The sequence below is a fragment of the Hibiscus syriacus genome, unplaced genomic scaffold (genome assembly GCF_006381635.1).
Source record: "Hibiscus syriacus cultivar Baekdansim isolate YM2019G1 unplaced genomic scaffold, ASM638163v2 tig00110505_pilon, whole genome shotgun sequence".
NCBI classification, from domain to species: Eukaryota; Viridiplantae; Streptophyta; class Magnoliopsida; order Malvales; family Malvaceae; genus Hibiscus; species Hibiscus syriacus.
Window position 1 is genome coordinate 3,321,747 of NW_024062765.1, and position 13,081 is coordinate 3,334,827.

Below are 13,081 nucleotides of genomic sequence, written 5' to 3' on the forward strand. Positions count from 1 at the left end.
TACACCCTTATACCATTTCCATTATGACATTCTTTCACGCTTTTATACACTATTATACATTTTATTTATGACGTCCTTTCATGCTTTTTATGTTCTATTTAAGCTTTTCTTTATAGCATCCATTTATATCACAATACATTAAAATTCCTTTATTCTCTTACTCAACAGTGTTTAACCCTTTATCTAACTGGCATAATTGACACTTTTCTGCCAATTGCTCAGTTAAACCATTATTCTTTTACTCAACAATACTTAATCGTTCATCTATCTGACATAATTGATACATTTTTGCCAGTTTCACAGTTAGGCTTTAAAGACACTTAGTCTTTCATCTAACTGACATAATTGACACATTTCTGTCAATTTCACAGCTAGGCCATTACATCTTTTATTTGGAATAGTTTCTATTCTAATACTTACTTTTAATATCAATTAACTCTCTTTTATTATAAACTTTATACATTCACACCCTTAGTGCTCACATGGTAATTTACCAGCTTCTTATTTCTGTTCATTTATTAAGATGCACATGTAGTGCTTATACCGTTATTCCTCAACCATTCTATAATCTATGTGGTTGGTATACCCATTACCAATATAAAGATCCATTTTTTTCTTATTATGAAATTCTTATGTTTATACACATATATTTCTTATACGAAAATTCATAGACTTAATATATTGAAATTGTTGCCATGATTCATTCTTTTCGTTTGTAACCTCCATTTATGTTTATAATACATCATTATACATTTTAAACTCTAACATTTTTTCTTTTGATAATGCACCAATATTCATTTCAAATATAGTATACTTTTATGTTGATAATGTACCCATATACATCTCAACCATAGTATACTTTTCTGTTGATAATGTACCCATATACATTTCAACTCTAGCATACTTTTCTGTTGATAATTCACCCATATGCATTTCAACTCTAGTATACTTTTTTGTTGATAATGCACCCATATGCATTTCAACTCTGGCATCCTTTCATGCCAATAATGCACCCATATACATTATTCTATTATGCCGATAATGTACCCATATACATATCAGTTAAGGCATCCTTTCATGCCACTAATGAACCCATATGCATTATTCTTTTATGTCGATAATATACCCATATACATATCAACTAAGGTATCATTTCATGCCACTAATGCACCCATATGCATTATTCTTTTATGCTGATAATGTACCCATATACATATCAGCTAAGGCATCCTTTCATGCCAATAATGCACCCATATGCATTATTCTTTTATTCATTAGTTTTAGAGCATTTCATACTCTAAAACTTATGAATAAAATTACTTTCATACCTTAAATAAAACTTAGTAAATATTGTAAAACATACTTTACAATTTAAACATTTTAATTGTATAGATTTTATACAATGAATGTACTCACCTCACTTTCCTTGCTATGTATCCAAAACGTAAGGCTAATTGCTCCGATATTTTGCCTTTACCCTTGGTTTCGATCTATCCCAAATTCATTACATACATGCATAATATCAATTGTTAGTCTATTTCCTAACAATTATAACTTAAACATTAATCAAAATACTTAATAGGTTATCGATACCACTGCTTATAGCATCGATACTACCCTATTAGGTTATCGATACCCCTTCATATATCGATACCAAAATTAGGTTCAATTTTACTTGGTATCAATACCCTCATCATAGGTATCGATACCATTTCATTAAGTACCGATACTGATTGAATCATTATCGATACTTCTCAAACGATTTAGCCTAATTTTTGCCTATGGTATCGGTACCACTTCAATAGGTACCGATACTCCTGCCCAGATTTTTCAGTTTTAACCCAAAATTTGCCCAACTTTGGCCAATTTTCCTTTCATTTTCCCTTAACAATACTATATAACACTTCTCTACTTAACCCTACTTTCTTTCATTCATTTAGACACTTAAAACATCCAATATCTCTCAAATGCATTTGATTCTAAGAATCACACCACAATTACTAACTTGTTATTTCACTCAACCAATGCTTCTAATCTTTCATTTACCTTAATGACAAGTCAATTTTATCAACAAACCTCAACAAACCTTCATATATTAACATATCATGATAAAACCCATTTTCTAAAATTTCCCATATTTCCTCCATTTCATAGTTTTAACCTTATTTAATCTTTCATTAAGCTTACATATCACTTGATGTTACCAAAGCAACCCATAATTTAAAGAAAGAACTAGTTATGATAAGTTTACCTTATGCTTGAGAGGAGAGCAAGACCAACGAGAGAAGAAGAAGAGTAGGAAATGTTTTTACTTTTCTCTTTTCTCTTTTCTCCCTTTACAATCCCTAATATATATTTATATTTTGAATTTCATTTTCCCTCTTAAAAGACCACAATACCCTCTTAACTTATCTATTGTCACAAATTAGCCTAAACATTATTCCAAATTATTTCCTCATCTTTTACCAATTATTCCAATAGATCCTCAAATTCTAAATCTTTTCAATAATGTCACTGACTAGATATTTGGGGTATTACAATTCTTCCCCCTTAAGAAAATTCGTCATCGAATTTAATGACTTTATACTTTTACTACAACATTTCAGCTATAAGACTTGTTTTATTACTTAGTTTCTGGATTTCTCGAATCCAGATTTTTATGAGTTCTTTTTCATAAAATATTTAACCGAATACCCATTTCCCAAAGTAAGAACATGCAATAATTTGATTGGTCATTAATAAGCAATGACACATGAAAACATTATAGGTCTTATCCATTTCGGGAGACAAAAGCTAATTGATAAAATCTATTAAGGTTTATTAATTCTCTAACTCAGTCCGAACCACACAATATTTCCTTTCAAAATAATACCATCAGGAAAACTTTATCACTTTCTAGCCACTCAACTACTTTTATCTTTAAATCTGCATAATACTTTTGTAATTGTCACCACTATAGCGTCGCTCACTATACAATTAATGACATCAAATCTTTTAAAATACTCAACTACGGCCGAATCTAAAACATGTATATATAATTCCTATTATGATTCTTTAACTTTATTGAGGCATATGTCAAAACTTTACATTTGTGCATAAGCACACTTCCTAAACCGTTGATATATGCATTAGTAAAAACTACATAATCTTTACCCAACTCAAGTTGTATAAACGCTGGTATTCCTGTTACAATTCTCTTTAGTATTTCAAAACTCTCTTGACCCTTTTTCATGCTCCCAAAAATACATATCTTTCTTTAAAATCTTGGTTAGCAACAAAGTTAACATCAAAAAGTTTTTCACTAACCATCGATAGTAAACAACAAGCCTCAAAGAGATCCAAACTTTAGGATCATTCTTTGGGCTACAACATGAGTTTTTCTTAAAATTCACTCTTATACCTTATGCCTAAACAACATGGTCAAATAAAACTATCTATGCTAACCAAAGTCCATATTTGAATAATTTGGCAAACAAGTTCTTCTCTCGAAGAGTGTGATTTAACTGTCAAAATCTATTTATAACCACATAGATTTATCTTTCTTTTCACTATTAACACACATATTTGATTCACTTGACTCACTTAAGTCATTTAATTACTAAATCATAGAAACATGTTCAATACTTTAATAACTATTAACCTTGAATTCCACCTTTCGTTATGGAGACATCTCAATAAATTTACTTGAAAAGATATAATTTCCCAAATTGTTGTGAAATTATCAAACCATTCTTCTTTAATCATTTGAGTATCTATTACATTAACTACCTGCTCAATTATCGATATCACCTTGAGGGATGATTTACTTCTCACTAAAACTATAATCTTCATAACCTCTGCATTTTTTCTTCTGGAATAATCGTCTTTAAAGACAAAAAACTTATATTCATTATGATTTTAACTCATCAAATGATAATTTCATTAGGTTCATCGAGAGCATATCCCATGGAATCCTTAACAATTATTTACTACCTGCTCAATTCATCTTTGCACTATTACCCACTATGGTTTACTGCTATCTTCTCATTCAAGATTAAGTTGAATATAATACTTTTACTGTAAAGTCTTTCATTTCCTTATTGAGGAAATTCGTATATCTTTTCCAGATCCCTTTAAAATATTCTCGAACAGTTGAAACATCTTCTATTTCAACTATGAAAATCTAATTATCCACATTATTTAAAAAAAACTTGATAACTTAATAGCAATAATTTCATAGCAGTTAAAGCTAAAATCACACTACTAATCAATTTACTCTTTTTCTTTTCATCATGAACTTGACATTTTGCCAAATTCTTAAGAATTAATCTTGATTTTAATTAATAATCCATTGAAGCATAAAACGGATAATAAATTCATTCTCACAAATTACTTTCTAAAATAACTCTATTAGTTTCATAAAACTTAATCATTTATTCTTAAACAACTCATAATCAATTGATCCACTAACAACTCTTCTTTCTATAAGCTTTTAGCGATTAATATACTTACCGCTTATTCATTTCTTCTTACTCACATTAACCATACTTTAAACACTTTAACGCTTCACTTAAGTATTCCTCAAAATCAGTAACGTTGTTAAACGCTGGGGCATTTCTTGCAAAGAATGAAGGAAAATCCATATAATTTTTTTTACCGTTTTAAGACATGGTACTAAAGTCATGACGGATTCTCTTGGGTTGATTTTGATCTTGACTTTCTTTTCACTATTATCTCTTTCTTACTTTTGTCCTTAATTTACAATATCTATTAGAACATACATAATAAAACACTTGAGTTAGTAAGAAGTGGCGTCTATTACACTCTAATTGACATCATATCAGTAACTTTGACAATTTTAATGTCATGTAATCCTTTTTCTTAGTTCAGCTAAACCCGATTTTGGCCGAGAATCGGCCAAACCTGTAGCTCTAATACCAATAAATGTAACACCCATCTCCCATATACCCTTTTATATATAAGTATGTCATTTCTATTTAATTTGTACTAAATCATATATTCCTTAAGGATTCTATGATCCTCCTCATTTAAAATGTATTCCATTCTCAATTATCTTAAGTATTTTAGTATGCCTAGCATACCTATCTTTCTATATATTTTTCTTCAATCATTTATCTCTTTAGTCCTAAACCTTTATTTTCATTGATAACATCCCAACATACTTATAATAAACCCTTATACCATTTCCATTGTGGCATTCTTTCATGCTTTTATACACTATTATACATTTTATTTATGGCGTCCTTTCATGCCTTTTATGTTCTATTTACACTTTTCTTTATAGCATCCATTCATATCACAATACATTAAAATTCCTTTATTCTCTTACTCAACAGTGTTTAGACCTTCATCTAACTGCATAATTGACACTTTTCTGCCAATTGTTCAGTTAGACCATTATTCTTTTACTCAACGATACTTAGTCGTTCATCTATCTGACATAATTGACATTTTTTTGCCAAATTCACAGTTAGGCTTTAAAGACACTTAGTCTTTCATCTAACTGACATAATTGACACATTTCTGTCAATTTCACAGCTAGGCCATTACATCTTTTATTTGGAATAGTTTCTATTCCAATATTTACTTTTAATATCAATTAATTCTCTTTTATATAAACCTTATACATTCGTACCCTTAGTGCTCACATGGTAATTTACCAGCTTCTTATTTCTGTTCATTTATTAAGATGCACATATAGTGCTTATACCGTTATTCCTCAACCATTCTATAATCTACGTAGTTGGTATACCCATTACCAATATAAAGATCCATTTTTTCTTATTATGAAATTCTTATGTTTATACACATATATTTCTTATACGAAAATTCATACACTTAATATATTGAAATTGTTGCCATGATTCATTGTTTTCGTTTGTAACCTCCATTTATATTTATAATACACCATTATACATTTTAAACCCTAACATCTTTTTTGTTGATAATGCACCCATATACATCTCAGCCATAGTATACTTTTCTGTTGATAATGTACCCATATACATTTCACTCTAGCATACTTTTCTGTTGATAATGCAATCATATGCATTCCAACTCTAGTATACTTTTCTGTTAATAATGCACCCATATGCATTTTAACTTTGGCATCCTTTCATGCCAATAATGCACCCATATGCATTATTCTGTTATGCCGATAATGTACCCATATACATATCAGCTAAGGCATCCTTTCATGTCACTAATACACCCACATGTATTTTTCTTTTATGCCGACAATATAACCATATACATATCATCTAAGGCATCCTTTCATGCCACTAATACACCCATATGCATTATTCTTTTATGCTGATAATGTACCCATATACATATCAACTAAGGCATCCTTTCATGCCAATAATGCACCCATATGCATTATTCTTTTATTCATTAGTTTTAGAGCATTTCATACTCTAAAACTTATGAATAAAATTATTTCCATACCTTAAATAAAACTTAGTAAATATAGTAAAACATACTTTACAATTTAAACATTTTAATTGTATAGATTTTATATAATGAATGTACTCACCTGACTTTCCTTGCTATGTATCCAAAACGTAAGGTTGATTTATCCGGTATTTTTCTTTACCCTTGGTTTCGATCTATCCCACATTCATTACATACATGCATAATATCAATTGTTAGTGTATTTCCTAACAATTATAACTTAAACATTAATCAAAATACTTATTATTAACCTTTCTATGACAATATCAACCCTAATTTAACATTTTTGGCCCTCTGGTATTGATACCCCTACTTATGGCATCGATACTACCTTGTTAGGGTATCGATACCCTTCATGTATCGATACCAAAATTAGGTTCAATTATTGTGCCCGTTTCCAAGTGTTGTTCTTTTAGAGAAATTGTATTTCTTCATCCATGACACTTTTCCACTTATCACTTTCCAAGCTTTGTATTGCTTCTTGGTAAGTGATAGGGATATATTCATCAACAACTGGAAGGGCATAGGCCACCATATCAGCAAATCGAGTAGGTCTACGAATTTCTCTCCTTGGCCTAATAACTGCAAGTGGTTCTGGTGTCTCTAATGGTTCTTGGGTTTGAACCTCTTCATCTTCTGATTCTTCTATTGGAGTTGAAGAATCAATTGCATCAACTTTTGGGATCATCGTCTACTGAAACTCCACCTGTTTTAGAGTATGCTCCACCTGTTGTGAAGTATTACTTGTCTGGAAAGCTTCATTTGTTATGTTATTTATTAGGGCAGATTCATCAAAGGTAACATCTCTGCTAAAAATTATCTTCTTGGTGTCTAAACACCAAAGGCGGAATCCCTTCACTCCATGAGTGATTCCCATAAAGAGAGCCTTTTTTGCTCTCAGATCATGCTTGGATTCCTTCACATGATAATAAGCAGTGGATCCAAATACATGTAAGGAATCATAATCAGTAGCATATTTTCCAGACCATACCTCCAATTGTGTTTTTCCTCCTATCGCTGATGACGGTAGACGATTGATGAGATAGCCAGCATATGTCACAGCCTCAACCCAAAATGCCTTACCTAACCCAGCATTAGAAAACATACATTGAACTTTCTCCAATAGTGCTCAATTCATACGCTCTTCCACCCCATTTTGTTATGGTGTATTTCTAACAGTGAAGTGTCGAGCAATACCATACTCATGGAAAATATCAAAGAATGAGTCATTTTTATATTCCCCTCCGTTGTCCATCCTAAGACATTTGATCTTTCTACCAGTCTGGTTCTCGATCATATTTTTCCATTTAAGGAAAATTCAGAGCACTTCATCCTTAGACTTCATCGTATACACCCAAATTCTTCTGGAAAAGTCATCTACAAAAGTTAAAAAATAATAGTTTCCTCCCAAAGACGATGTCTTTGAAGGAACCTATACATCCGAGTGAATATAATCCATAATACCTTTTGTATTATGTATAGTGGTGCCAAACTTCACTCTTCAGCTTTCCCATAACACAATGCTCACAAAAGTTCAATTTGCAAGCCTTTGCACATTTCAACAATCATTTCTTTGCCAAAATTTTCAAGTATTTCTCTCCAGCATGTCCCAACCGCATATGCCATAATTGGGTTGTGTCCAAATCATCGCCTCGGGAAGCTGTTGCAACTGCTCCAATAATTATACTACCTTGGTAGTAATACAAATTATTTTTCCTGATGCCCTTCATCATCACAAGTGCACTATATGTGACTTTTAAAACTCCATCTCTCATAGTAACTACTGAGCCTTTGAATTCCAAGGCTCCCAATGAGATGAGATATTTCTTTAAACTGGGCATGTATCTGAAATCAGTCAGAACTCTGGTTGATCCATCTTGATTATTCAATCGAATTGAACCTATCCCAACAATTTTATAGGCATTGTCATTGCCCATATAAACAACTCCTGCATTTAGTTATACTAAATCGGAGAACCACTCATGATTAGGGGACATATGATAGGTGCAACCTGAATATAATATCCACTCATCTGAATGGAATATTGTTGATGAAGAAAATAATGATATGTCAGAGTCATTGGCATTATGCTATGCAACACATGCATCTAGAGCAGTTTTTCCTTTCTTCTTCAGCTTCAGACAATCTTTCTTCCAATGACCTTTCTCATGACAAAAGACACATTCATCTTTTCCCAGTTTGAACTTCGACTTTGCTCTCCCTCTCCTCTTTGGCTTTTGACTTTTCGAGCGACCTCTTGCCACCATGACCTCAGCTCCTTCGTACTTGTTCTCTTTCTTGGTTTTCTTCTTGAGCTCATAACTATACAAAGCAACAGTTACATCTTTAAGGGTAATATTATCCTTACCATAAAGTAAAGTTGTCTCAAGGTGCTCAAATTCATCTCGAAGGGATGACAATAATATCAGAGCCAAATCTTCATCTTTGAAGGTTTCATCCATGCCCAATAAGTCTGCCACTAGCTCATTGAACACAGTGATGTGTTCATTCATACTGGTGCCTGGTTGATAATCAAATCTAAACAATCTTTTTTCATTTGGAGACGATTCTAAGAGCTTTTCTTTAGTAATTTTTCCTCTAATGCTTTCCATAGCTTACTTGCAGAAGTCTCATTCTTGTAGCCAAACTTCTGCTCCCTGAAAAGACAAGATCGAATCGTACTGCACGCCAAACGATTGATTATTCCCATTCTTTCTCCTCTATATCTATGGGTTTTTCTTCTTCAATGGCGATGTATAGACCTTGTTGGAATAAAGCATCTAACACCTTACCTTGCCACATGCCATAATGACCGGATCCATCGAACAACTCCACCGAGAAATTTGCATTTAACATCACCATCCTCACCGGTCCAGATGAAGAGCTTGATGTCTCAACTGATCCGTATTTTGGCATTTTAATTCTTACGAACAATATTCAATAGCACAAACTGCATATTTTTAGCATCGGGACCACCAGGATAACCTCAACCAAAGCTCGGATACCAATTATTGGGGAAACCTGGTTATTTCCCATACAAACGTGGTTTCAAAATTGATCTGAAATGTAAAGATCAAAACTACCAAATTTGCACAACGGACAAACGTGTCAAACTATTGAATATTGAAACACAATGTAAAAACCCAATAAAGAACAATAAAGGAGAGAACACATGAAATTTACGAGGCTCGACGAAAATATCGTCTACTCTTCGGGCACCACATCGGATGATAACTTCACTATCAACAAATATTTAAAACAAAATGGAATTCTTTAGAATTCCCAAAGTGAGAGAATGAAGAAAACAAATGGAAGAGAGAACTTGTTTTTGGGATGATTTCTAGTGGAAATACTTAGGCCTATTTATAGTTGAGTTTTAAAGACTTAACTTATAAATAACCTAATATTTAAGGGACCAAATATGAAATTTCCATGAGCACAAGTTGGCCACTTGCACAACTTGTCAACTTGCAAACCAAAGATGAATTATACCATGTGCAAGCCTTCAACTTGCCAACTTATCAATTTGCAAACCATACATAACAGTTGTTGATGCTGCTGCATTGTTTAATGGAGAAGCTATAGGTAATAGAAAGAGGAGCGTTGGGGGGAGGATAATGGGAGGCGGCGATGGGGAATTTCGACAGCGACGGAGGATGGGAGTGGGGGTGAAATTGTAATGATGGTGGAAAGTGGTGGGGAGAGAATTAGAAGGAGGGAGAGAGAGAAGCGGGGAAAAGCAAGGGATTGCATTGCATGGCCACAGAAAATGAGTGGATAAATTAAACAGAATCTTTGGATGTCCAAAGACCAAACCAAACTATGCTTTGTGTATGTCTTTATGTCCACGCCTTTTTCCTTTATAAAATTCCAATTTCCAATTATTTATTATGATATGCCAAGTTTTTATAATTTAACTTGAATTATTTTAAATATCATTAAATCTTAAATTTTGTATTGATTCTATTACTGAATTTTTAATTATTTTAATAATAATATTGAACTTAATACTTCAATTACAGTATTGAATATTCATTTTGATTTTAATTATACAAGGTTAAAGTATACAAATGATCTCCTTATTATATGATATTGATTTGTTGAGTCACTCGACTATTAAAAGTTACAAAATGATCGTCTATAGGGAGTTGCCTTGTTGAGTCCCTTGGCTATTAAAAGTTACAAAATGATCACCTGAATATTCATTATGTTCTAAACTCGTCCGTTTCTCTTAAAAAATTAACGGCAATCTAAGTTGGATGTTAACATGTTGACTCATATATAATAAAATATGATCTCATAATCTCAAACGACTATCATATTTCAATCATTATGTTAACATCCAACTCAGACGACCATTAACTTTTTTAATTGAAAATGACGAGTTTTGAACTTAATTAATAGTTATGTGATCATTTTGTAATTTTTAATAGTCGAGTGACTCAACAAAGCAACTCTCTATACTTAGACGACCATTTTGTAAATTTTAATAATCGAAAGACTCAACAAAACAATATCTCATAGTTAAGAGACTATTTGTATACTTTACCCATTATACTATTATATTGTTAATTTAGTAACTACATAATAACAGTTATCAACGCGATTGTTGAAACAAAATAATTAACATTTGAATAAACTCAAACAAAAAATCTTAAGAAAATAGATATGATGCCTAATCATTGGGTCAACATAAGTTCTTATAATAGTTTTAACAAAAATATTATATATATAGTCGAAATTAATCTTATCTTACTCTTTTTTTAATACAGAACTATGTTATTCACGATGAAAAACAGATTGAAGATAGAACACGATCACATATAAAAATAAAATAGTATTTATAATACAAAAAAATTATTTTATTTATGAATTTTAAAATTATAATGTAACATATATATAAAATATAATAAAATCATTAATAAATATTTTTATAAAAAATAAATATTATTAATCATATTAGTATATATTATTAAAAATAAGTATATAATATTATATATCATTATATTTAATTTATTAAGTTATATATAATATTTTATGTAATATATATACATATAATATGTTGCCAATTTTAATTAAGTATTGGACTTAGCATAACGGTTAGAATTAAACCTTTTCTTTCTTTAATTTTCACTAATAATATATATTGTCAATTTAAGCTAAGTGATGAAGTTGGCTTAGTATATTATATATCATTATATTAATTTATTAAGTTATATATATATTTTATGTAATATATATACATATAATATGTTGCCAATTTTAATTAAGTACTGGACTTAGCATAACGGTTAGAATTAAACCTTTTCTTTCTTTAATTTTCACTAATAATATATATTGTCAATCTTAAGCTAAGTGATGAAGTTGGCTTAGTAGTTACTAGTTAGGCTCTAACACCACACCCCATTGTCTCAGGATTGATTATTTCCTTCCACATTTATTGTTTTATTTATTTTTGGTTGTCCTCCCGATTCTAAAATTTCGTCTTGACTAATCTGGATGATGACATGTATCAATATCTGATTGATGGATAAAACCTATTGAATTCAATTAAAATTAAGACTAAATTGTTAGAATAAGTAATCAGAAGATAAAAATGTAATGATATAAATTTATTCAATAATTATATTAATTAATATTATTTAAATAATTAAATGATTTGATTAAAAAATTTAATTTAATTGATTAAAAAATCACTTTTACAATTCAATGACTATACATATAATTTATCTAATTTATTATTTAGTACATAAATTAGACCTTAATCTATCTATAGTAGTACATATAATTTATCTATTTTATTGAGTGATTTCATTATAAAAGAATTCAAACAATTATATTTATAGAAGAAATTATTAGATGGATAATTCTCACTACGTCAATAATAGTCCTTAACTAACAATATTATTTCAAATAAGAATTAAATTACATGTTATTAAATATTTATAGATCATGATATGTAAATTAATTCTTATTTGATATAATATTATTAGTTAAAGATCATGATTGAGCTGGTGGGAATGATACATCTAATAATTTTTTCATTTATAGATACATATGTTATCAATGAATAAAAAAATCGAATAAAAGCTATTTTATAATTATTTTAAAGTATTAAAATATAAATGGTAAGAAATATGTAAAAAAGAAAAAAATACTTCTTTATTCTAAAAATTAAAAAGGATAAATGTAGTTCTGAAATGAGAGATTGAATGATAGTGAATTTGATTATTTGGGAATAAAAAAAGCGCATGGAAATTGGGAGGTTCTGTTGTGAGAAGGTTAAAATACGATTAAAAAATGACATGACTGGTTAAATAGGTGGAGTCGCCAAACTGTTTTAACTGATTTTCGGCGATGCAATGTGTCTCGACTTATTTGTGAAAAAATCAATTTTTTTTAAAAGAAATGTTTTGGAGTATTCATCGACCTTTTGGGTTAGGTAGGTCGAATATCCATAAACTGTCTTTTAAAAGAGTTTTTAAGAAAACATCATTTTAAAAGATGCACCAATCTACCTGTAACCAGAAATTCATTTTTTTTGTAATGGTCGGGGGTCGATTACACGTGAAGCACCCACACAAAGCCCAAAATTGATACCCATTGATTATAAATTCTCTCTAATAGT